Source organism: Neoarius graeffei, chromosome 19 (assembly GCF_027579695.1).
Source record: "Neoarius graeffei isolate fNeoGra1 chromosome 19, fNeoGra1.pri, whole genome shotgun sequence".
Classification (NCBI taxonomy): Eukaryota; Metazoa; Chordata; class Actinopteri; order Siluriformes; family Ariidae; genus Neoarius; species Neoarius graeffei.
In genome coordinates this window covers 51,749,596-51,761,574 of record NC_083587.1, presented here as the reverse complement: position 1 = coordinate 51,761,574, position 11,979 = coordinate 51,749,596, and the positions used below count along the sequence as shown (strand labels likewise).

General features: G+C 39.8%; 1 pseudogene; it reads left to right on the top strand.

The window, feature by feature from the left end:
- The first annotated feature begins 2,419 nt into the window (after positions 1 to 2,419).
- Positions 2,420 to 7,627, top strand: LOC132867967 (coiled-coil domain-containing protein 127-like; annotated as a pseudogene).
- The last annotated feature ends 4,352 nt before the right edge of the window (positions 7,628 to 11,979 follow it).

The following is an 11,979-nucleotide window of genomic DNA, read 5'->3' as shown; positions in this document are numbered from 1 at the left end:
AAGTACTAGGGATTATTAAATGTTATAAAATTAAGTTATTAAAAATTATTACAAATAATTATTAAAAAGTTTATTTGGTAGAATACAAACAAATACTCATGGATTATAGAAATTTTTTTTAAATAGTGAACATTGATATAAAATAACTGTACTACTAATAATAGCCTTTCGCCCGTAGTCAGCTGGGATAGGCTCCAGCTCGCCTGCGACCCTGTAGAAGGATAAAGCGGCTACAGATAATGAGATGAGATGATGAAAGGTGACAGTTGTTTTTCTGTGTTTAATGTAACGCTCTGATGATTGTATGACTGCATAAACAGGTTTATGCTGTTACCTGCTATGATACAGAAGATACTCGAGAACTTCCTCAGCCGGCTGTATACTGTACGACACTCAGACTGATTTTGCTGTCGGACACAAAATGACACATCATCAAAGATAATCTTTGGGGATTGAAATAATGCCGGCTAAGGTTGTTCAGCTGGTTCTACTTGCCGTTTATTGTTTTCGTTTTTGAAATGATTCATGGTGTGTTCTCCAGTAAACACCAGTCTTCTCCTTGCTGCTACAGTAGTTCTGCAGCCCAAAACACACGACTTTGCTTCAGCTGTTTGCATGTCTAACAGTTGCCATTGATGCACCCTGTTGTTCACCAATTGGGTGCATTCTTCTTAAAGTTAGTAAAAAAAACTATTGCAGAAAACAGTTTTAAGTTGTTGGATTTATCTTTTTTTTTGCCATGGTACAGTCTTAATTTTTCCATTTAGAGGTCTTGAAAAGGTCTTAAAAGTCTTTAAATTTGTACTTGAAAAATGTGCAGATACCCTGTTCCATTGTGTCCTATTGTCCTATTTCGCCATATCAAATACCCAAAATGCATCATATTATTCATATTTAAGTGAATAATCAATTCAGTCATTATAACTTGGCATTTTTAACCCAAGCAATCAAAAAGAGGAAATTTATTCAATATTTTCACTCCTCTGTGAAGGAGGGGCTTTAATTCTTCATGATGGAGTTATTTTATATGTAAATCAATTTTACAAAAGCATTTGAATTGTAATAAAAAAAATGTTCCACAGTGGAGGCCAGATAAAGCAAGATACGATATTTATTCTTATTCAACATGACAAAAGAAACATTGAGTGTTAGGCAAATGCAAAAAAAATAGTAAAATTAGAAAATTTATTTTTTGACCATAATGTCCCAAATGAGAGACCGGTTTCTGAGACGGACCCAGCTCCTCATCACAGTTCATTTTAATTCGCAGATATGCAGTTAATGTGTCTGCAGCCATATTTTTTCTGTACTCAGTATGAATTTTCCTAACCAATGAAAAAGCCCTCTCACTATCTGCATTGCTTTATGAGTTAAACCCATAATAATAATTAATCTCGAGGCTGATTAACTTTATTTCATTTTATTAATTTAATTTCTACTATTGTTTAATTCTTATTATTTTTCTTCCCCAATTATTTTATGTAATTTTATTTTCTATTGTTTACTGTTCTGCTTTTACTTCTGTAAAGCACATTGAACTGCCACTGTGTATGAAATGTGCTATATAAATAAACTTGCCTTGCTATGTGGGAGGCACAGCAATGCAGTAAAAAGTTGTTTCAGCATTGGAAACCTGGCAACACCCAGAGCAGGTTTTACATCGAACACCTTTCCCCAATATACATCTATTATTTTCCTGGTCAATAAAAGAAAATCAGAGCACGGCAAACATGTAGATGTTGTTAAATTGCTTCCATCCCCTACTACACATTTTAGAGACAGGTTACCAACGGTCGTTACCACCATTACTCTTCATTCAATACTTTTCCAGTTTACTGACGACTGATGGTAGTAACGAGTGTTGGTCATCTGTGTCTACATATAATGTCTATCAGCAATTAAAATGTTTAGGGAAGCGAAACCAGAAATCGCCGGTTAACTACAGTTGCCGTTGTGGTTTTACAGTTGCAACTATAAAACCACATAAATCGAAAATAGTTCCGTTTCATTGGGCATATGGGCATATGTGTTTGAACAAAATAAATGGTGGATGCTAAGAAAATTCTCTCGGAGTAACGGAAAAAATCTCCGATACAAAATGTAATTTTCCCGTATGAAAATCAGTGTATGCCGCATTGGCCAAAAAATTGCATTTTCCCATACAAAATATGGGGAAACCGTATAACTTGACATGTATGGTGTTGTGCTTCAGTGCATAATGCTATAACATTCAGACCTGATATGCTGTTTTGCCCCAGCAGGTGTAATTTATCAACCAGTGAATCAAAGTGAAACATTATGAACTGATGGGGACAACTGAGCAAACTGTGTGCATGATCTGAAATGCATTTTTTTTTAATGTATTAAGAAACTTCAGAGTACCAGTGTCACAGTCTGACTGACTTTTAGTTGCAGATTATCTCCATGAACAACCTGAATGATCCTCCTGGATGGAATATAAGGCCAGTGCCACGTGAGGGTTCTGATGGAGGGAAATGGAACTACGCTCTGTTAGTCCCCATGCTCGGCCTTGCGGCTTTTCGTGAGTATCTTAGTAAAAGAATCCTTCTATGATCATGCAAAAGTTTGTTACTGGCATTGCAGTGGCATGGCCCATGCTTGTACAAACCTCATTTCCAGAAAAGTTTCTAAAATGCAATAAAAACAAAAATTTGTGATTTATTAATTCACGTGAACCTTTATTTAATTGACAAAAGATTTGCAGTAGTTTTACTGACCGACTTAATTGTATTTTGGAAATATAAAACAGTTAGAATTTGATGCCTGCAACACACTTTTAAAAAAAACAAAAACTTGGAACACAGGCATTATTACTATTGTGTTACATCACTTTTTAATCGTATGGGATCTAATTGTTGTAGTTTTGCAATTGGAATTTTTGTCCATTCTTGCTTGATACAAGACTTCAGCTGCTCAACAGTCCGTGCTTGCCGTTGTCTGATTCTCCTCATCATGATGCGCCATACATTAGGAGACAGATCTGGACTGGCAGCAGGCCAGTCAAGCGCACGCACTCTGTCTACGAAGCCACGCTATTGTAGCCAATGCAGAATGAGGTCTAGGATTGTCCTGCTCAAATAAGCATGGACTTCCCAGGAAGAGACGTTGCCTTGAAGGCAACATATGTCTCTCTAAAATCCCAATATACGCCTCTGCATAAATGGTACCTTCGCACATATGCAACTTACTCACGCCACAGGCATTGATCCCCCCTCCAAAAAAAAAAAAATCATCACAGATGCTGGCTTTTGCACCTTTCTCTGATAACAAACTGGATGGTCTTGTTCACCTTTGGCGGTTGAGAACTCGATGTCTGGTTTTCCCAAAAACAAACTGAAATGTAGACTCATCTGACCACAGCACATGCTTTCACTGTCTTTCGGTCCATCTGATACGAGTTCAGACCTAGAGAAATCTGGGTCATTTCTGCATAGAATTGACGACTGGCTTCCTCTTTGCGTAATACAGTTTCAGGTTACATTTCTGGGTGTAGCGGCAGACTCTGTTCAATGACAACAGTTTTCTGAAGTACTCCCAAGCCCATGTGGCTATATTTGTCACGTTAGCATGATGGTTTCTCAGGCAGTACCATGTGAGGGCTCGAAGGTCACGCACATTCAACAGTAGTTTCTGACCTTGCCCTTTATGCACTGAGCTGTCTCTGAATTCCCTGAATCTTTGTAGATTTTGAAAGACCTAAATTCTCTGCAATCTTATGTTGAGAAATGTTCTTTTTGGACTTGACGAACAAATTTCTCATGAATTTTGGCACTAAGGAGTGAGCCATGACCCATCCTTGCTTGCAAATACTGAGCCTTTAGTGCACGCTCCTTTTACACCCAGTCATGATACCCTCAGCTGTTACCAGTTAACCTGCTTATTGTGGAATCTTCCAGAATAGCGTTACTTGAATATCCTATAAACTTTTCAGTCTTATTTTGCCTCTGTCCCAACTTTTCTTTTTGAGTGTGCTACAGGCATCAAATTCTAACTTTGTTCATATTTACAAAATACAATTATGTTCATCAGTAAAACTATTGAAAATCTTTTCTTTGTACTTTTGTCAGTTAAATAAAGGTTCATGTGAATTAACAAATCGCAGATTTTTCTTTTTATTGCATTTTGGAAAATATCTCATCTTTTCTGGAAATGGGGTTTGTATAAAATCTACTGAAGACATAAGATTTCAAAAAAGTTTCTTTCATCATTAGATAAGTTTCTGTACTTGAACAGGTCATGCCATTTTATAATCAGCCAAACTGGAAATGCATTTTCACCTTCTTCTTTCACTTTCCCGAAGACTAACTTGGGCAGACCAACCCCAAACCACACCCTTTCATAACTCGGATGAGTCAGCCATCATATGGAGAGGATTTTGTGCCGGAGAGAAAAGAGTGACGCACAATACACAGACGGTATTGCTTTTCACGTTTGACATGAGAACTTGTCAAACTGAAAAGCACAGTCTTCTTTGTGTGACACCACTTTGTCTTCGGTGAAAGACAGTTAGCAGGGAATGTTTTCTTTTTTTTAAGAATTAAATACTGACTTTATTACATTATTATAATACATTTACTTCGAATGCAAGTCAGCATTTAATTCACTTTCATCACTGTATTGCAGTAGTGACACACTGAAATGCAACCATTTATCCAATCATAGCCATAAGCTTTAGTCAGCAGCATGTTTGTTATCAAAGAAGGGGAGAAGGGCTTTTCATCTTTATATCTCTAAAACTATTAATTTGTTTTATTCAGTATTTTTGATGGGGAGGAACACATCAACCACTTGTGAAGCAAAAGAAGTAATCCACTGGTTTTAAATATACGTTATGTCCTTATTTCTCTTTGCTCTTCTCATATATATGTTATTTACCAGCTGGGAGGTCCGTATGGTGAAATACCGTGACTGAGGTCTTGAAAGTACTGAGTGAGGCCCTCTGGGCCGAGGTCGGTATTCAAGGCCGAGGTCACAGTATTTCACCATACAGACCGACCTTACGGCACGGTGGTGTAGTGGTTAGCGCTGTCGCCTCACAGCAAGAAGGTCCTGGGTTCGAGCCCTGGGGCCGGCGAGGGCCTTTCTGTGCGGAGTTTGCATGTTCTCCGCGTGGGTTTCCTCCAGGTGCTCCGGTTTCCCCCACAGTCCAAAGACATGCAGGTTAGGTTAACTGGTGACTCTAAATTGACCATAGGTGTGAATGTGAGTGTGAATGGTTGTCTGTGTCTATGTGTCAGCCCTGTGATGACCTGGCGACTTGTCCAGGGTGTACCCCGCCTTTCGCCCGTAGTCAGCTGGGATAGGCTCCAGCTTGCCTGCGACCCTGTAGAACGATAAAGCAGCTAGAGATAATGAGATGAGATGAGACCGACCTTAAGCTGGTAAATAATATATTTATTTTTTTCTTTACCAAATTCTAACAGAAAACGAGAGCGCCCGAAAGGGAAAACCGAGCCGAGCTGCCATTTTGAATCTTCGTTCACGGCTGTAATGCAAATTGCTTTCTCCTCACTATACAAGTGCACTTCCATGACAGGAAAAAAACTACATTTTGCTGCCCATGTTGTCCCCTATTTATACAAATAGGAGTCATTCAGGATTCAGCCATGTTTTTGCTCGGCGTTAGCAAGTTACAGGTTTTTAGCTTTCTCCTGAAATGTTTTCTTTTATTTTGTCTTCCTCAGGGTAGTAAAACTCGCTTTCACTGTGAACACTGTCGTTATCACTATCCATGCTGTAAAATTAATGCTGTTTTGAATCCTCGTTCACAGCTGGAATGCAAATGGCTTCCTCCTCAGTATACAAGTGCACTTCCATGGCAGGAAAAAAAACTACATTTTGGCGCCTGTGTAGTCCCCTATTTATACAAATAGGAGTCATTCAGGATTCAGCCATGTTTTTGCTTGGCGTTAGCAAATTACAGGTTTTTAGCTTTCTCCTGAAATGTTTTCTTTTATTTCATCTTCATCAGGGTAGTAAAACTCGCTTTTGCTGTGAACACTGTCGTTATCACTATCCATGCTGTAAAATTAATGCTATTCTCCTGAGAAATGCGAAAATAAATGTTGACAAAAATTGCTACTATGTTTGCTGTTGTGAACGAGCGAGTTGCCAGAGGTCCGTAACTGGGGTCCGTGAAGTAGGATACCGACCCGCTCGCCAGGCAATCAGAGCGCAGGATGTGGACCACAAAAAAAAAAAATTTAACTTAATCCTTCTTATAAAAAGTTGCATATTAACTTCTTCATCCTGTCAGGTTGGATCTGGACACGTGAGTCGCAGAGGCAGATCCAAGAAGTTAAAAACCAGCTTGAGGGGCAAGTTGCTGCCATCGCCAAAGACCTGGAGCTCAAGTATAAAGATACGCTGATAGAGAACCGACGCACAACTGCCCTCCTGGAGCTAGACAAAGCGCATCAGCAGGTGGAGCACTACAAGAAGGCCATGGCCTCTCACAGCCAACATCTCATGGAGGAGCGTAAGCAGCTGCAGAAGGAACGTGAAGAGCTAGAGGACAAGAAGAAGCGTGCCCTGCAGACTGGAACAGCTGGACTGCTGCTTTATGAAGCTCTGCAACAGGAGCAAAAATGGCAGCAGAGAGCCCAGGTTTTGCTAAATGAACTGGAGTACCGGCTGATGGAGAGGCAGAGTGCCTTCTGTGCTCAAGGAACACAGGATGGTGATCGAGACAAATCTGCTGGTCAGAGTGGCCAGGGACCCAGTGGGGGTGGAATTGGGCCTGGAGAATGACATCAGGGACATTTTTAAAAATGATAGGCACTGCGCACAGATGTTGAATATGGACAAGAGGAAAAATGGGCAGCTGATGTGGCAGTATCTTAAATACTGGAGGCTGCAGGTTACACTGCAGAAACACAAGAGAGCAGAGGGCAGGTTGAAAGGGTCACTGTCTGATGTCAAGTCATCTTAGAAGGACATTTAGAAAATTATAATGCTTGTTTTGAACCCCCGGATCTGCCGATAGTGTGGGGAAGTTCTCATGGTTTGCACTCCTGCATATAGATATATGTAGACTGACAAAGTAAAAGAAACAATGGTGGCACCATGTTGCTGGTATCCACTTGTCCCCTTATAGTGAAGCATCTCTTCAAATCAATCCAAAGTTCTGCTAACTCATCACCTTTATCCTGTGATGAAACCTTCATCCACGATGACCCCATCTCCATCCACAGAGCGAAAGGTTGATAAAAAGCAAAATGATATAAATCATATGCTATGGCAATTTCAAGCCACTCAGACACCTTAGGGAGCTCTTGGACTGGCACATACCTCTGTCACACTGCGCTCTATTCCACCATCACCACACCATCATCAAAACACTATCTGAGGGAAAACCTTTTGGAAGAACAGTCATCATCATTCTGGTACATTTCCAGAGACTTGTAGAATCTATAATATGGTGCATCGAGGGTGTTTTGGTGGCTTATCATGACCCAACACCTTACTGAGTCTCCTTTAATTCGTCACCCATCTGTATGTTTCTTTAACTTTGTCTAGTCAAGCATATTAATGATGTTTTGGGGGATGGGACTACTAAACCTACTGACAATCATTTGAAAATAATAAAATAATGCTGCTTCTCTGAGTGCATAGTGCCTTTTCTGTTATTCAGCATGAAATTATAGTTGTTTTACATATTTGTTTTTTATTCCTACTGATGTAAAATCATCCCTATAATGATAATCTTTGAAAATATATAAATAAATAACTTTCATTCCAAATAAGTGGTCTGGGGTGGTTTGTTTGTTTATTTGTTTGTTTGTTTGAGTAAATTTTTTAACTTTGATTTTATTTTCTCTCTCTTTCTCTGACAGTTTATACACACTTGCTTTCTCAAACGCGACACACTTCATACTGCAGCATTATATAGAAGTTATATTTATGTATGGGATTACCCTATTATGACAGTTAAATGGTATTGTTTTCTATAATAAAATACAACGTAATATCACAAACATAAATAATAAGACTCAAAAATCCTTTTGGATGAAGAGAGATTTAAAATATTTTATTTTATTACCAAATAACACTGGGGGGGGGCGGCACGGTGGTGTAGTGGTTAGCACTGTCGCCTCACAGCAAGAAGGTCCGGGTTCGAGCCCCGTGGCCGGCGAGGGCCTTTCTGTGTGGAGTTTGCATGTTCTCCCCGTGTCCGCGTGGGTTTCCTCCGGGTGCTCCGGTTTCCCCCACAGTCCAAAGACATGCAGGTTAGGTTAACTGGTGACTCTAAATTGACCGTAGGTGTGAAGGTGAGTGTAAATGGTTGTCTGTGTCTATGTATCAGCCCTGTGATGACCTGGCGACTTGTCCAGGGTGTACCCCGCCTTTCGCCCGTAGTCAGCTGGGATAGGCTCCAGCTCGCCTGCGACCCTGTAGAACAGGATAAAGCGGCTAGAGATAATGAGATGAGATGATGAAAGGTGACAGTTGTTTTTCTGTGTTTAATGTAACGCTCTGATGATTGTATGACTGCATAAACAGGTTTATGCTGTTACCTGCTATGATACAGAAGATACTCGAGAACTTCCTCAGCCGGCTGTATACTGTACGACACTCAGACTGATTTTGCTGTCGGAGACAAAATGACACATCATCAAAGATAATCTTTGGGGATTGAAATAATGCCGGCTAAGGATGTTCAGCTGGTTCTACTTGCCGTTTATTCTTTTCATTTTTGAAATGATTCATGGTGTTTTCTCCAGTAAACACCAGTCTTCTCCTTGCTGCTACAGTAGTTCTGCAGCCCAAAACACACGACTTTGCTTCAGCTGTTTGCATGTCTAACAGTTGCCATTGATGCACCCAGTTGTTCACCAATTGGGTGCATTCTTCTTAAAGTTAGTAAAAAAAAAAAAACTATTGCAGAAAACAGTTTCAAGTTGTTGGATTTATCTTTTTTTTGCCATGGTACAGTCTTAATTTTTCCATTTAGAGGTCTTGAAAAGGTCTTAAAAGTCTTTAAATTTGTACTTGAAAAATGTGCAGATACCCTGTTCCATTGCGTCCTATTGTCCTATTTCGCCATATCAAATACCCAAAATGCATCATCTCATCTCATTATCTCTAGCCGCTTTATCCTTCTACAGGGTCACAGGCAAGCTGGAGCCTATCCCAGCTGACTACGGGCGAAAGGCGGGGTACACCCTGGACAAGTCGCCAGGTCATCACAGGGCTGACACATAGACACAGACAACCATTCACACTCACATTCACACCTACGCTCAATTTAGAGTCACCAGTTAACCTAACCTGCATGTCTTTGGACTGTGGGGGAAACCGGAGCACCCGGAGGAAACCCACGCGGACACGGGGAGAACATGCAAACTCCACACAGAAAGGCCCTCGCCGGCCCCGGGGCTCGAACCCAGGACCTTCTTGCTGTGAGGCGACAGCGCTAACCACTACACCACCGTGCCGCCAAAATGCATCATATTATTCATATTTAAGTGAATAATCAATTCAGTCATCATAACTTGGCATTTTTAACCCAAGCAATCAAAAAGAGGAAATTTATTCAATATTTTCACTCCTCTGTGAAGGAGGGGCTTTAATTCTTCATGATGGAGTTATTTTATATGGAAATCAATTTTACAAAAGCATTTGAATTGTAATTTAAAAAAAAAAAAATGTTCCACAGTGGAGGCCAGATAAAGCAAGATACTATCTTTATTCTTATTCAACATGACAAAAGAAACATTGAGTGTTAGGTAAATGCAAAAAAAATAGTAAAATTAGAACATTTATTTTTTTGACCATAATGTCCCAAATGAGAGACCGGTTTCTGAGACGGACCCAGCTCCTCATCACAGTTCATTTTAATTCGCAGATATGCAGTTAATGTGTCTGCAGCCATATTTTTTTCCTGTACTCAGTATGAACTGTCCACCAATCACAGGCTCCCGTGCTGCAATGGCGGTATGTTGAGAAATATTTAGAAAATAAAAATGATATAATTACGAAATATATGAAATCATCAAAAACAATTAAAAATCGTAATATATACTGTTTAGAGGTAAGGAAAATTTTTTGGTGATATCATTTAATATTAATCGAATCGTGATATAAAAGTTCCAAGTTTGACACCTGCCTGCTTCAACCGCGCTGCTGGCACACGATGCCCTTGACCCTCATCAGCCTTAGCCAATTGGTATAATTACGTCATTACATGGACCCCTCTGAGCCGAGCTTTTCCAGTACACTCGAACACGCGCATACTTCGATGAATTATAACCAAAAACAAGGAAATTTGAATGATTTCCTCAAAATATTTTTGTACTTTTATATATTGTCGTGCTGATGAATCAAACTTTTTAATGCATTTCCCGTGAAACGAGATGAGCTACTTTAGACTGGTTCCCTGCTCTCTTAGCGCCTGTGTTGCTTAGGTTGCCAACACTAACTTTTGTCGTCCGATCAGACGATTACCATTAAAGTTTTACTCGTCCTTGCACAGACTTTAGTCACCTGGGACGATCGGGCATGAGGTTTTTCGAGCATTGGAAAGAGAAAAAGAACACGTGGATGAGAAAGAAAAAGAAAAAGACAGTTTGAATTGGAGAAATTGAGATTGGAAAGAGAGAGAAGAAAAAGAGAGACAAGTAAAGTTTGAATGAGAGAAATGGAAAAAGAGAATGGCACTGGAAAGAGAAAGAGAGGAAAAGGAAAGAGAGAGAATGGTGATGGAAAGAGAAAAATTGGAGAACAATAGAGTTAGCGAAGCTTGGAAAAACAGACCCAGGAAAGGCTAGCAAGTTTTGTGCTAGCAGAGAAGTCAGGTTGGTTCCCCTGTTTGATGAGATGGAGGTATTAGTCGATACTGAAATAAATAAAATGAGATTTTCAACAAAAAAACAAAAAATGTGCTCTGTGACCTTGAAAAATAGGTGAAGGTCACTCATCTTGGGTCTGGGAGCTTCTGTTGTCTGTCGTCACCAGTGGTCACAATTTCATCTGAAACCGACCAACTTTTGGAAGGAAATAAATAAATAAATAAATAAATAATCATCACTGTAGCGCACCCTAGCTGTCCTGCTATTTTCGTGAGTGCGCTCCCCGAATCCATGGGTTGAGAGATCTCTCTCTATAGTTAAATAATGCACTAAGTGGAGTAATTTTGTTGAATGGAACTGTTAACTTACTCAAAGATACTAACCACAGTAATTTAACTAGTATAATAGCATTGTGGGAATAACTATCACTGTAAAAGTGGAACCATGTCTTTTAAGCCTATGTTATATGTGTCTGTGTATCTTTACATCTGTACTTGAATTATTACCTAGAATGAGTTTTTAAATGACCCTGCTCTACTTACCCTTTAATATTTCTAAACAGTAAAACCCATGTACGTATGAATAAACTACATAGAATACACATTCACCAAACATGAATTTAAACTATTTACTTAAAGTAGATTGTGGATATATGTATATTTATACAGGTAAGGAAATGAAATATGTTTTAAATCAAAGAGTTGTTGGATAGAGTCACGTAAATTCTGTTCAATACAGTTCAGTTCACTCTCAGGTGTAGTTACACTCAACCACATTCAGTAACAGTATCAAACATAACACATCCCCCATAAACCTTCTGCTAAAGCCGGCAGTTTACCTTAAACTAAATATATTCCAGAATAAAACAAAAAGGGTACCCAGGCCAAACCTAAATGTGAGTCAAAGTAGCGATGCAGGCCTGTAACGTGGCTTGGGAACGGGGAGACCTTTAACACAATGGCCACTTCACGCCGTGGCGCATGAAACAAAACTCACGACTGTAGATGACTTGTCGTCGTCTGCTCTCGATAGCCTCGCAGTGCTGGCAAGGGGAATTGGACGTCGGTGTCCCAGTCTAAGAATGTCCTCTCTCTGGTCAGGATTAGCTGGTCTGGTCCTTGAATTAGAGCCAAGCAGGCTACTTGCTTTCCAGTCCACCTTAAATTCC